The following is a 12,198-nucleotide window of genomic DNA, read 5'->3' as shown; positions in this document are numbered from 1 at the left end:
ATTAACATTATTTAGTACTTCTACCAACTTTCTATTTACTTTACTGACAGTCTATATACATTTACATTCTAGTAACATTTATTCATACACTGTCAAAATACATCTTTCTTACTTTTGTATAAAGAATGTTTTAAGTACACCGTTAAAAGACTTCCTCCTTAGTTTTGTATAAAGAATATTTTATATACATCGTTAAAAGGCTTCCTTCCTACTTTTGTATAAAGAATATTTTAAATACATCGTCAAAACGCTTCCTTTTTACTTTTGTATAAAGAATATATTAAATACACAGTTCAAAGACTTCCCTTTTACTTTTGTATAAAGAATATTTTTTAATAAACCGTTAAGAGACTTCTTTCTCACTTTTGTATAAAGAATACTTTAAATACACCGTTAAAAGACTTCCTTCTTACTTTTGTATACAGAATATTTTAAGTGCCCCGTTAACATATCGTATTCTAACTCTTGTCTAAATAACAACTTTAGTACTTCGTCAAAAGGCTCGTTACTTTTGTGTAAAGAATGTTTTACTATACATCATCAAAATATTTTTTTGTGAAGGACATGTATCCTGAGTACGTCCATAGCTCGTACTGTTTCCTGAGAAATATTTAGAATGGGAAGTAACTTGAGAGTTCTTGATAAATTTTTCCAACACACATTAATGCCGATATATGACATACTCAGAAATCAAGTTCTTTGTTTTAAATCACAGTTCCAATCCAAGTCGGTAGCGAATTGTTGACAGAGTGATACTAAAATGTTTAAAGAAATATGTTCGTAAACTGTTAGAAGTAATCTTTTTAAAGGTTCTACTGGACTACGTGAGCATGCGGTGACGTCAGCACACTTCGAGAAAGTTTGCTTGAGCTACACCACCTGACCGGTATGATAGCGGAGTACTGTGCAGGTCGCACACCAGTTACACAGCTTTAACCCGGCCTTAGGGCTGGTTAACTAAAGACCGATTTACGCTTGAGCTGTGACACCACCCGCTCGCCACACGCGTGCAGTCGTGCGGAAAACTGCACATTTCGCACACTGGTTCACAAATTTTGGTATACACTGGGCTCGCACATACAGTGTAAACCGAAATGTGTATACCAGTATGCGAAATGTGCAATTTTCACCCGACCACATGCGTTCGGACAGGCGGGTGGTGTGGCCTGGGGCTCGAGCGTAAATTTGCCCTTACCATGCACTGCTATTGCTAGGCCGCCAATTAGCATTGCAACGAGATAATCAGGTCAGTACACTCCGAGATGTAGATACTACGCCCTAAGTTGGGACGTGTCAGCACAATAGCGTCACGATATTTGTTAAAAAGAAGAAAAAGAGACAAAACTCTGGGTAACAACGGCGTTGGAATATTGTCGCTCAACTATCCCAAAGGCTGCAAAATACAGCTGCTGCTGAGTGAGTGTGTTGACCTGAATACGCGCACAGGTCGAATAGAAAAAAAAAAAAAGCTGAGCTCTGCAAGTGATACCTTTCTGTGTAAAAAGAATGCAATTATCATTACTGTATAGAAAAATCTAGCTTTGTTCGCGTCCCTATTCGCACGCTTTCGTCCCTGCCTCCTACCAACGGCTTCTGCACATTAAAAGAAACTAATAGGACGTTGCATCAAAGTGTGGGCAAAGTAACTATGTCAATTGACCTGCTTTACGGTGATGGTGGCTTGCTGTGTAAGAAAACAGATCGAAAAGAGATAATTATGCACTCTTAATATTCAGTGCTTTCGCTTCATAACACGGCGACAAAATTCTGAGCTCCGACAAGATGTTGCGGTGCCCTTACGACATACGTAATTATGGCATTCCGGATACCAAGAGCAAGGATATCAAAGGCCAAGATTTTGCCCTGCTTCGGGCGTATGAAAACCGGTAACATCATAGCCGCCCCGCTTTGGACATCTATTTAACTATAAGAATACGCCTGCAATAGACTTCAGCATTATTTTGCGCTGAGCGCCATGAAGCAAATTTTTGTCTTTGAAAGCGGCAAGTGCTAAATGATGTTTTTCCGCAAAATAGAATAACCACATAATTTGCCCTACATGATCTTAGTTTTCTGTTTTAGTTACATTTGGAGAAACAAGTCAGTTTTCAGAACAATAATTTTCTCGAAAAAAAAAATTATATAGCCCCTAAATTCACAACAAAATTAAACCGGCTGTCTTGTCAGGTCCTTTTTCAACTTCGGCCATCCCCTTCTGGGAACTGCACTCCTCCCTCTGAGTGCAGTTCCCAGAAGGTGATGCGCACACAAGGGCCCGCCACACCTGTCACCGAGAGGCGATTTATGTCTATAATAAGTCGGATACAACTTTACAAAAAAGGGGAGGCCCCGCCAAGATGACCGAAGTGCGACCGCCGATTGCCTCAGCGAATAAAACAGTCCCGGTCGAAAAATCGTCCTCCTGAAACGTGTAATTCTCGGTATAAATAAATACTTTTGTATTTTGATGAATGGTTTAGTAGAGCTCTCATGTGCTACAGCCCATGTCGGATAGCGACAGAAATATAACCCCGTGCCTTCTACAACGCTGCCCGTCGTCTGCTCTTAAGCTTCATTGCAATTGACAAAAGTAAAAAGAGCAGCTCTGCAAGGCTCTTGTGCCTGTTCACATGCACACGGCGTATCTACTACTCGTTTTCCAAGCTTAAAATTAATCAGTTGCTATTGGAAAAGTACCTATATAAAACAATGCATTTATCGCCGCCATTACAAACCTGGGGCGAGAATGCGGTCGAGGCAGCAAGGTACAAAAATGCTTCATTCATCGTTTTAAATAAATACTCTTGATTTTAAATAGCATAAAATTGATATTTCTGGTTTTGTGCTTTCACAATTTCTTTTCCTTTTCATTATTTTATTTACTTTATTATTATTATTATTTATTTTTTTGCAAGCTTGCAATCTCGCCAATTCGCGCACGGCATTGCGTGCGAGTTTTCCGCCGCGGAGCCCAGCGAGCTAACTTCGGACTTTGTTGCCGAACGAGCCTTGTGTCGCCTCGATGTCCACACCACCAAGGAGCCTCGACAATGAGAACAAGAGTGGCAATATCCTGAATAGCGATTCACGCAACATGATCCTCCAGTGCTACACGTATTGGCGTAACAGGGAGCCTGAATGCAGCGCGGAGGCCACGACCAAGTTTGTCGCCGAGATGCTCGGTCCGACGAAAATCGACCCCGTCCGACGAAAAACGCAGTGACACAGTACACGAACACACCTACCGCTAACAGTAGGCACCAGTCATTGTAAAACTTTTCTCATCGTAACTTCACTCGGGAGCGAAATAAAACAACATGGAATAAACACGCAGGATGTGTGTTCGTAGCGGTCGCCGCGGGATCTTGTTTCCAAGCAAAGCGTAGCGCAGCGCCAGCGATGCTCGCTGCAATGTTCCTTCGCCGGATCACGGCTCAGAATAAACGCACGCGGCACAAATGCCGCATTGTAAGCTAGCAGTAATATTTCCGACATGATAGACCATCACGAACACTTCTGAAATTCACTCTGACGAGGGGCTCGAGCACACAGCTGACGCGACCTCGCCCAGTTTGAAGCACGGGTGGCCATCTTCTACGTCGGCCGGGTAACCGGCCGTCCAGCTCGTGGCGTTAGTCCAGCGTGCGCGCCCATTGGTGGATGCTCGTGTGCCTCCGCCTCGGAGGAGTAAACGCCCCCTTTTTCCTAAGTTGTATCCGATAGTTGTCAGTCAATCCTCGCAAGGTAGGAGGGGGGAGGGGGGGTCATGGTTCGGCGTAAAGAGGTGCTTTAGTTCCGCGGGGGTCAAGGCGAAGCGGGTGGTTGTAAAGAACGTCGCATGCCTCTCCCGCGCATGCGCACAAAGTTGACAGTGGTCCGAGTAGAGAAAAAGAGGGAGACCATCGCAATCGCCATCAGTTCCTTTGCGACGCCTGCGTGGTCCGGTCGAAACGATGTAGGTGTTTGGTCGCGTATTGTAGCAGCAATGTAGCTATTTTTGCTGCTGTTTATGCTTATGCTGTGTTGTGGCTGATTCATCGATGCAAACCAACCAGCAACGTGCTTGCGAAGCCCACGGTGCTTGTGATGTGGACGTTCTGCAACTTCTCTGCCAGCTGCGATGCAGTGTCGTGTGAAGTGATCTAATATTGTCACTGCCCGTGTTTTAAACTGCACACTGCACAAATAGCGAACAGCTGTTCCTCAAGACAGCACTGCCAAATTATAATAAAATGTATGTTCTTTTCCATCATTTTTCATAAATATATTATGTTGATGTTATTTTTATTTCAGTTTCTTATGCCGCATTTTGACAGGCTATTATAGCGCGAACTGTAATGATGTGAAATGTTTCAAGAACGATTTTCTTACATACTTGAACTATGCCGCGTCATGCGGTTCGCTTGAAGTTGCTATAAAGACGAACCGTACAAATACTTCGTTTTCACAGCGGTCGCAGTGACTTATTGTCTGGTAAATATTGTCTGTTCATGAACTCATTATTTGCTCTTTCCTACGCTGGCTGTACAGGATGAGGGATAGTCAAATATTGAGCGTATAGTTTCACGTTTCACAATGACATAGGTTGCACTGGTTAGACAAGTGCGGATGTGAGAGAAAACCATTCGCATTAGTCTAACCGCTGCAACCTATGTCATTGTGAACCGGCATTTTTTGACAATGATATTTTGTTTTCGAGTAAGAATAAACGAACACGTGAAATTACAGAAGCGTTCCATATAATAAGGCGTGCTTAAAAATGCGTCAGTTGGCCATTGGTTGCTATCACTGACAAAGAATTTGTATTCTTGAATACTGCTTCAAGCTCTGTAATCTGTTTACATAAAAATGAATATGTTTTGAACATGCCCAGTGCAGCTAGCTGACGCCTTTACGTCCTAAGTCTTTCCAAAAATAAACAGGGGCTCTATAACGTAAAACTATTCCAATATGTTTCTATTCCAATCTCCTGACGTCAAATTTGCGTAACCACCAACGCAAGCACCGGGAGGTCACCCGCAGGGTTGTCTGAACAGACCAATCAAACACTCTCCTCGTTCATAGGAGGTCACTTTTGTTTGCTTGAAAAACGAATAACATTCCCTACACTGAGTGGCTTGTCGTATCTAATTGGCTGACAAGAGGCGAGGAGAACGCTCAGTTGGAGAGGGATTCAATGGGGCCGAGCCACTGCACTGAAAGTCGATAACCGGATGAAGAGGGTGTTGCCGGCGTCTACGATTGGTCGGCTTTCCCTTACTTAGCTTGCGGTGGCTGGTCGAAAATCGCGGCGGCATGCAACGGAAGCTCAAGAATGACGCTAAAACGGACCCTCAGCAAAGAAGAGTTGGCAGAATGAGGGGGTAAACGTGCCGAAAGTGCTCGAAAACGTTACACGGCAACGCAAGAAGTTTTATTATACGCAAATACATCCACGCTCTCCAGCAGGTGCGAGTAGCCAGCGTCTGAGCAATCGGCGGCAGCCATCCTCTATTCCTTTCGGAACGGGGCAGCCTGCGGCTATTCCGAAGAAAATTCAGTTTTGTTCGGCATATTAATGCATCTTTATCGCGTACACGTCACTTTGACGCACGAGTTCTTGCGGTTTTGTGACGTCGCGTGACAGGCAGGTGAAGTGGGTGCCGCCCGAAAACTTTTTACCAATAGCCGAGGGCTAATGGCGAAAAGAGGTCGAATCAGAAACAACTGTTTTTCTTTTTTTGTGTGAAATCATGCATAATCAATATGTACACATTATATCAGATGGGGAGGTATTGCGGTTTTCGTGACGTCGCGTGACAGACAGGTGAAGTGAGGGTGGTCGAAAAAAAGTTTTTGACCAATCGTGGAGGGCTGATAGCAGAATTGGAATAGAAACGTTTGGAATAGTTTTACGTTATAGCGCCCCAGTTGTGAGTATGCGCTCGCGTGTCCACCTTCTCTACGTCCGTGTCTATTGTGCGCGCTACAAATTTCACCATGAATAAACCACTGACTTTTTGAGTGAGCAAATTATTTATGCAGATAATTGGTTAAGAAAACATTTTGGGAACCTGAAATTATCCAGGCCACAACTTTGGAGGGGCTGCAACAACAGTTTTAGGCTGTTCCATTTTTTTGCGGGAATGACCTTCCTTTCCTAATTTCCGTCTTTCCTAATTTTCCTACACTTTCCTAATTTTAATAACACGTAGTAAATACAACGCAGCAAAGGATCTGCATTGCAAAATGGGCCCCATCCTGGCCATTTCCTCTGCAAGTAAACAGGGATGACGGTTAGAATTTTAGGCTTCATGTGAACTTGCAAGTGAACCTTGTTAAAAAGCTGTTCTATACATGTGATGTGCTAACCTGAACATGATGTTAACACTGACCATCTTGTTTCTGTGCAGGTTCACTCTGCAAACATTCTGAGAGACATATCAGCTCTGAAAGCAAAAAATACATTATAATCGATGCTTGCTAGACATTATGCGACAGCTGCCATGCCGTAATCAATTAAGTCATTATTTATTATTTTTACTAATTTCTCTATTACTTTTCTGACGATTCTGTAAATATTTTTGTGTGAATAAACTTCTTTTAGTGCAAACTTGCATCTGTTTTCCATGTACATGCACCTCCTAGGTTGCATACTACCTTTTACCAACGTGTTCACACATACTGACAAATTTTTACACTATGCTACTAGGTCGTATGTAGGACAAATGTTACTAGGGGGATAGTAAGACCTCAGTAGCAAGTACATAAGCACATGTAAGTAAAATATTGCCACAGTGTTACTACCGAGCCTAAAGACTTGTGTTGGTTGACGGTTACTACAATGTTTACAGACCATTGTTAGATATGGACCTGTTTCCTGCGATTACTTCGAGTTCCCCAGACCACATCGGATGGCAGCACAGCTAATTGAGGAATGCAGAAGCAGGAAAGTGCATTCCAGAGAAGCGGCCGAGCAAACAAGTTTAAGGCAACAAGTTTACGTGCCAACAAGTTCGTGCGCCGCCGGGATTAGCAGGTGGGCATCCGACAATGGAGCAGGTGCAGCCCTCCCCTTCTCCTCGTTCGAAGTGCATTGCCAGTCTGCGAGGCAAGACCGCAGCAAGCCGCCAGGTGTGACACCACGACACGGGCGCCTACCATTGGCTGAAAGTGGCGTCATTGGAGTGGACTCTCCCAATGGTCAAACATGACGTGACTTGCAGTGCTCGAAGGGTTTATAAGAAGCCTTCCAGAGAGACCTGAGCATTCTGGGACATGCCCTGATTCCCTGATTCACCTCTCTCGAACTTCTTGCCGCGGGCCGCAGCGTCCGAGTTGCTGCCGGCCCGTAATGTCTGTACGACTGATAATTGACGCTCACCGCCTCCCTGTATATAATATGTAAATAAATCCCTCCCAAGTTGTGGTTTTCATCCCGACGTCCCGTCCTCCAACCCCTACATCTGGTTGGCAGCGGTAGGATCGCCTCCGAATGCATCAGCTGGTGGCAGCGCTACGGATAAACCTTCGTCGAGAGAGATCCTAAGGAACCGGGAAGAGCGAAGAAGAGAGAGCCTTCGTCGAAAGAGGTCCGAAGAAACTGGGAGTAGCGAAGAAGGAGCGAGCCTTCGACCCAGGGAGTCCGGAGGAACCGGCAACAGCGGACGAATGAACCGGATGGCAGGGTGCTCTAACCGTAAGTGAGCGCGTGGTTTTTTTCCTTATGATTCGCCAGACTCAAAGGTTGTGTGTTCAATTTTGATAGTTCTGGGAATCGGGGGTTTGTTGCATTGTGTGTTTGCACAAATTAATTAAGGAAAACAGTTTTAACCACCTGTCGGGGCAGCTGCCATGGATCTTAGAAGGTTGACGAGGTTGGACTTGTTGTTGGTGTGCGACGATTTGGGAGTTGAGGCGGACGAACGGATGAAAACGCCAGCTATCATAAAGGCGATTGAAGATAGTGGCAATGATGATAAAAGCATTGAGCTTGCTTGGGAGGTGATACAGGAGCCACGGGAGCGTGCGCGTCGTGTACGTTTGCGAGAGCGTCGTGAACTTAGGAGTGAGCGTCAGCGTGAAGAACGCGAGAATGAACGGAAGCATGAGCTTCAGGAACTTACTCTTAGGTGCGAGCGTCACGGACGTGAGAATGAACGCGAACGTGAGCGAGAGGAAAAGTATGTGAGAGAGAAGGCAGCACTGATCAAAGAGATACAGTATTGTGATCAGTTATTGGCACAGAGACAACGGCTGTCTGAGAATTCTGTAGGTAGTACAGAGCGAAAGAATGAGGAAGCATCTAGCAAATTTTCGCCAGAAGCCGACGATAAGAGTAGTGCCTGTGAGATTAGCTGCAGATCCATAAGTAAAGGGAAAAGGCTAGCTGCTAACGATGCCTTAGTGGCAATAGAGGCCGTTAAAGGCCAGAGTGAGAGCGACGAGGTGCTGTGCCAACAGATGACTGTGGAGACAGCTAGGCCAGCTGCGAACAAATTGGCACAGTTACCGAGCGTGTGCGTCGCTGGTAAGGTTAGCGAGGTTGCTAGCGAGGAAAAGGGTACTGTTGACGCGACAGACGCGAGCACCCATGTAGAGCCAGATGTGCGTGCAGAAGTGAAGTGCGAGCTGAGCGATGCAGTTGAGAGTAGTTCTCGGGGTGGCGAGCTCCGTAGCTCACGAGAGAACAACTGCATTGTTCAGGGATCGGTGCGGCTCTCCGCCAGTCTAGATAGCCTAGATAGGGATGATTCCGTTATTAATCATTCGGACTGTGCGCGTGAGACAGCGATCGATACCGACGGGCTGTGTGCCGATTCACAGCGTGAGCTGGGCAATGTAGTAGAGGGCAGTTCGCAAGAGTGCGAGTTGTCTTACTCGAGTAAAGCCTGCTGCATTGTGCCAGAGTCGGTTGAGCTGTCCGCCAGTCGAGGCAGAGAGAGTGTTTATTTAAGTGAGAATCACTCAGACTGTGCGGGTAAGAGACCGATCCGGGCCGACGAAAGGTGTACCGGCCAGCACGAGGCACGAGAAGGCGACATGGAAACGAGTGCAAAGAGAAAGCGCCGTAAAAAGAAGCGCAGTAAAAACCGAAAGTCGGTAACTAATGAGGCGCCGCCAAAGATGGCGAGAAACCCAAATGGGCAGGGCGCGAGGAAAAAGGTGCGGTCGTCTAGGACGATGTTGACGCATCCAAAATGGTCGAGCCACCGGTCAAAGGGGGACCGCGAAGAATGTTCTGCACGGACGCGGACAGAGGGCACGAGGCTGTTAATCTCCTCGTCGTTCCGTAGTTCTTTTCATAGCTCAGCGTGCAGTTCGAAGAAACGCAAGGTGGCAGGACGAGACCAGGTGGGGAGTAGCGACGCGGTCAATCGAGTTCGTGTTGAAAGCGGGGCGCGGGGACGCAAATTGGCAGTAGACCGTAACGTCTTGGGGGAGCTGATAGTGAATCAGCCCTTTTGTTGTCTCTCGGCAGCCAGAGTAGCTTTCAGACCACGTCCACCCCGCGTTCGACTCAAAGTATGAGTCAGACGGAAGCGTTTGGAAAAGGAGGCCTGGAGCGCTTCCGTAGAAATGAAGTGTCTTGTTTTATTTTTGAGCATCGGAAAATTTCGCGATTTGAGACTAGGTTTTCTTTCAATATGTAAAGGTATGAGCTTTGTTTGTGTTTTCGTTTGAGAAGCTCGAGATTTGAAAGATGCGTTTTAAGTAAACATGTAGTCTCGCGAGATGCTCATTAATAAGTAGATAGGCCTTTTTTTTGTGTGTGTGAGTAACCTGAAGGTCAAGGTTATTGTCGAAAGGCCTATGGTAAAGCGCGTGTGTTATTTAACCTTCTTTCTTTTTAAGTGTTGAATTTTCTAAGGTTAAGCGCGTAGATTTTCAGTGAGTGCATGATTTGCACTGAGAAGCGTTTTTAGTTCCATTAGCGCGTGTCCTGTGTGGACGGAAGGAAGCAGATTTATGACTGGGTTGCTCGTGTGTGTTGAGGGCAGCCGTATTCTGACTTCTTTAGTGAACGTGCGTGGAAAGAGTTAGTAGAAGACGCATCATGTTAAGAGTTCTGCGGAGTGTGTAAGTCCCGCAAGTTTCGTTTATGTCACGTGTCCTAGAGGGACTAAAGGAAGAAACGTGAGTAGGCGTAAATGAAAAGTTTGCCCACAACGCAAGTACGCGTTCTGTTTAGTGACCACAAGGCTAGCGCGCTTGTGATTACGTGCTTGTGAGGTTGACCAGATTGTTCAGTGGCACCATTACGTGCGATAAGTACGCCACTGCGATAGAGTGGAAACATGCTGTTCGTGTAGTCAGGCCACTTAAGTATGTTCGGCTGTTTTCATTTGTTGTTTGCATCGTCAACGACCCTTTTGTTTTGCAACAACAATAGTACTCTGGTCTTGTCGGCAATCGAGGAGAAATGGATAGCTGTTTGGAAGGGTGGTTGGAACTGTTGTCAAAATTGGGGAACTAAAAGATCAGGGTTCATTTTGACTCAGTAATAGCCTGGCGAGTCGGGGGTGAAGAGCCTGCGCTTACACGTGGGGCAGCGCTGTGTTGTTTGGTTTGTTTGACGTTTGTTTTCCAGGGCCCAGGATCCCGAGGGTTGTCAAACGAGGCTCGACCCCAGTACCCGAAGCTTCTATCAGCGTTCCTCATGGCCAGCGAATTGAGTTCACCGGCCATTCAGAACTACCGGGGCGAGGACGAGCTGTTAGATATGGACCTGTTTCCTGCGATTACTTCGAGTTCCCCAGACCACATCGGATGGCAGCACAGCTAATTGAGGAATGCAGAAGCAGGAAAGTGCATTCCAGAGAAGCGGCCGAGCAAACAAGTTTAAGGCAACAAGTTTACGTGCCAACAAGTTCGTGCGCCGCCGGGATTAGCAGTTGGGCATCCGACAATGGAGCAGGTGCAGCCCTCCCCTTCTCGTTCGAAGTGCATTGCCAGTCTGCGAGGCAAGACCGCAGCAAGCCGCCAGGTGTGACACCTCGACACGGGCGCCTACCATTGGCTGAAAGTGGCGTCATTGGAGTGGACTCTCCCAATGGTCAAACATGACGTGACTTGCAGTGCTCGAAGGGTTTATAAGAAGCCTTCCAGAGAGACCTGAGCATTCTGGGACATGCCCTGATTCCCTGATTCACCTCTCTCGAACTTCTTGCCGCGGGCCGCAGCGTCCGAGTTGCTGCCGGCCCGTAATGTCTGTACGACTGATAATTGACGCTCACCGTCCCTGTATATAATGTAGAATAAATCCCTCCCAAGTTTTGGTTTTCATCACGACGTCCCGTCCCTCCTCCAAACCCCTACACCATCTATGAACATGCTTCAATTAAAGTACGGTAGCCAATTCTTGATAGGATGTTACTAGGGTGTATAAAGACAAATGTTAATAGGTGGTTGGTAGGAAGTTGGCAAAACGTTTACAAACTTTCTTCAATTCGAAAACTGTTAATATGGTGTATAAAGAAGGCCTGTTAATAGGGGATTGGTAGGAAGTTGGCAGAACGTTTACAATCTTCAATTGGAAGAATGATAATGAGTAGCTGGTAGGAAGTTGGCAGAATATATATGAACATTCTTCTTTTGAAAGTATGTTACTAGGATGTATAAAGACAAATGTTCATATGAAATTGATAGGAAGTTTAAAGAATCCTGTGAACACGTTTCTATGGGGAGTTGGTGGCCAATTGTTTCTATGGTGTTACTAGAGCGTTGTTAGGATGTATAAATACAGATGGTAGGATTTAAATTGACTGTTGGTAGGTTCTAGTAACGATAGCCTAAAGACAATATACAAAATGTTGCTGTAAATTTTTATACAGGTAGGCGAGGACAGCGACACGAGATGAGAAAATTGCAGCAGAAGCGATCTCACGGTGATTGTCGCCGTTAATGCTATTATCATTGAAACAGTGTCGCGGCACACCGTATTGCCGCCACCGAAACGCGCCATGTACAGAGATGCAGAATGGTCGTATCGGTGCACAACTTTTGGTGAGGGACTGGCAATGAGGCGAAACGACACAGAATGTGACATCACGCTCTGCAGTGTTTGTTTCTCTGTATTACACTGAAACCTCTGCACGGGTCCGGGGTGACACGAAATCCCGTACTCGGTGTCAAGGAATCTGATGTGATTGCAGGTCGGTGCTATTGACATAATCAAGTAAACATGTTCCCGACTGACTCAAGCTTATTGCATTGTAC

At 45.9% G+C, this 12,198-nt stretch overlaps 1 long non-coding RNA gene across 1 annotated transcript in view; it reads right to left on the bottom strand.

Moving 5' to 3' along the window:
* The window catches only part of LOC135903946 (uncharacterized), a 219,286-nt gene that overhangs the window by 78,020 nt on the left and 129,068 nt on the right, over positions 1–12,198 (bottom strand). The gene's annotated exons all lie outside the window — the stretch shown is intronic.

The sequence above is a fragment of the Dermacentor albipictus genome, chromosome 1, assembly GCF_038994185.2.
Source record: "Dermacentor albipictus isolate Rhodes 1998 colony chromosome 1, USDA_Dalb.pri_finalv2, whole genome shotgun sequence".
Lineage (NCBI taxonomy): Eukaryota > Metazoa > Arthropoda > Arachnida > Ixodida > Ixodidae > Dermacentor > Dermacentor albipictus.
Note: the sequence above shows the minus strand (reverse complement) of the source record. Positions and strands in the feature narration are given on the sequence as shown.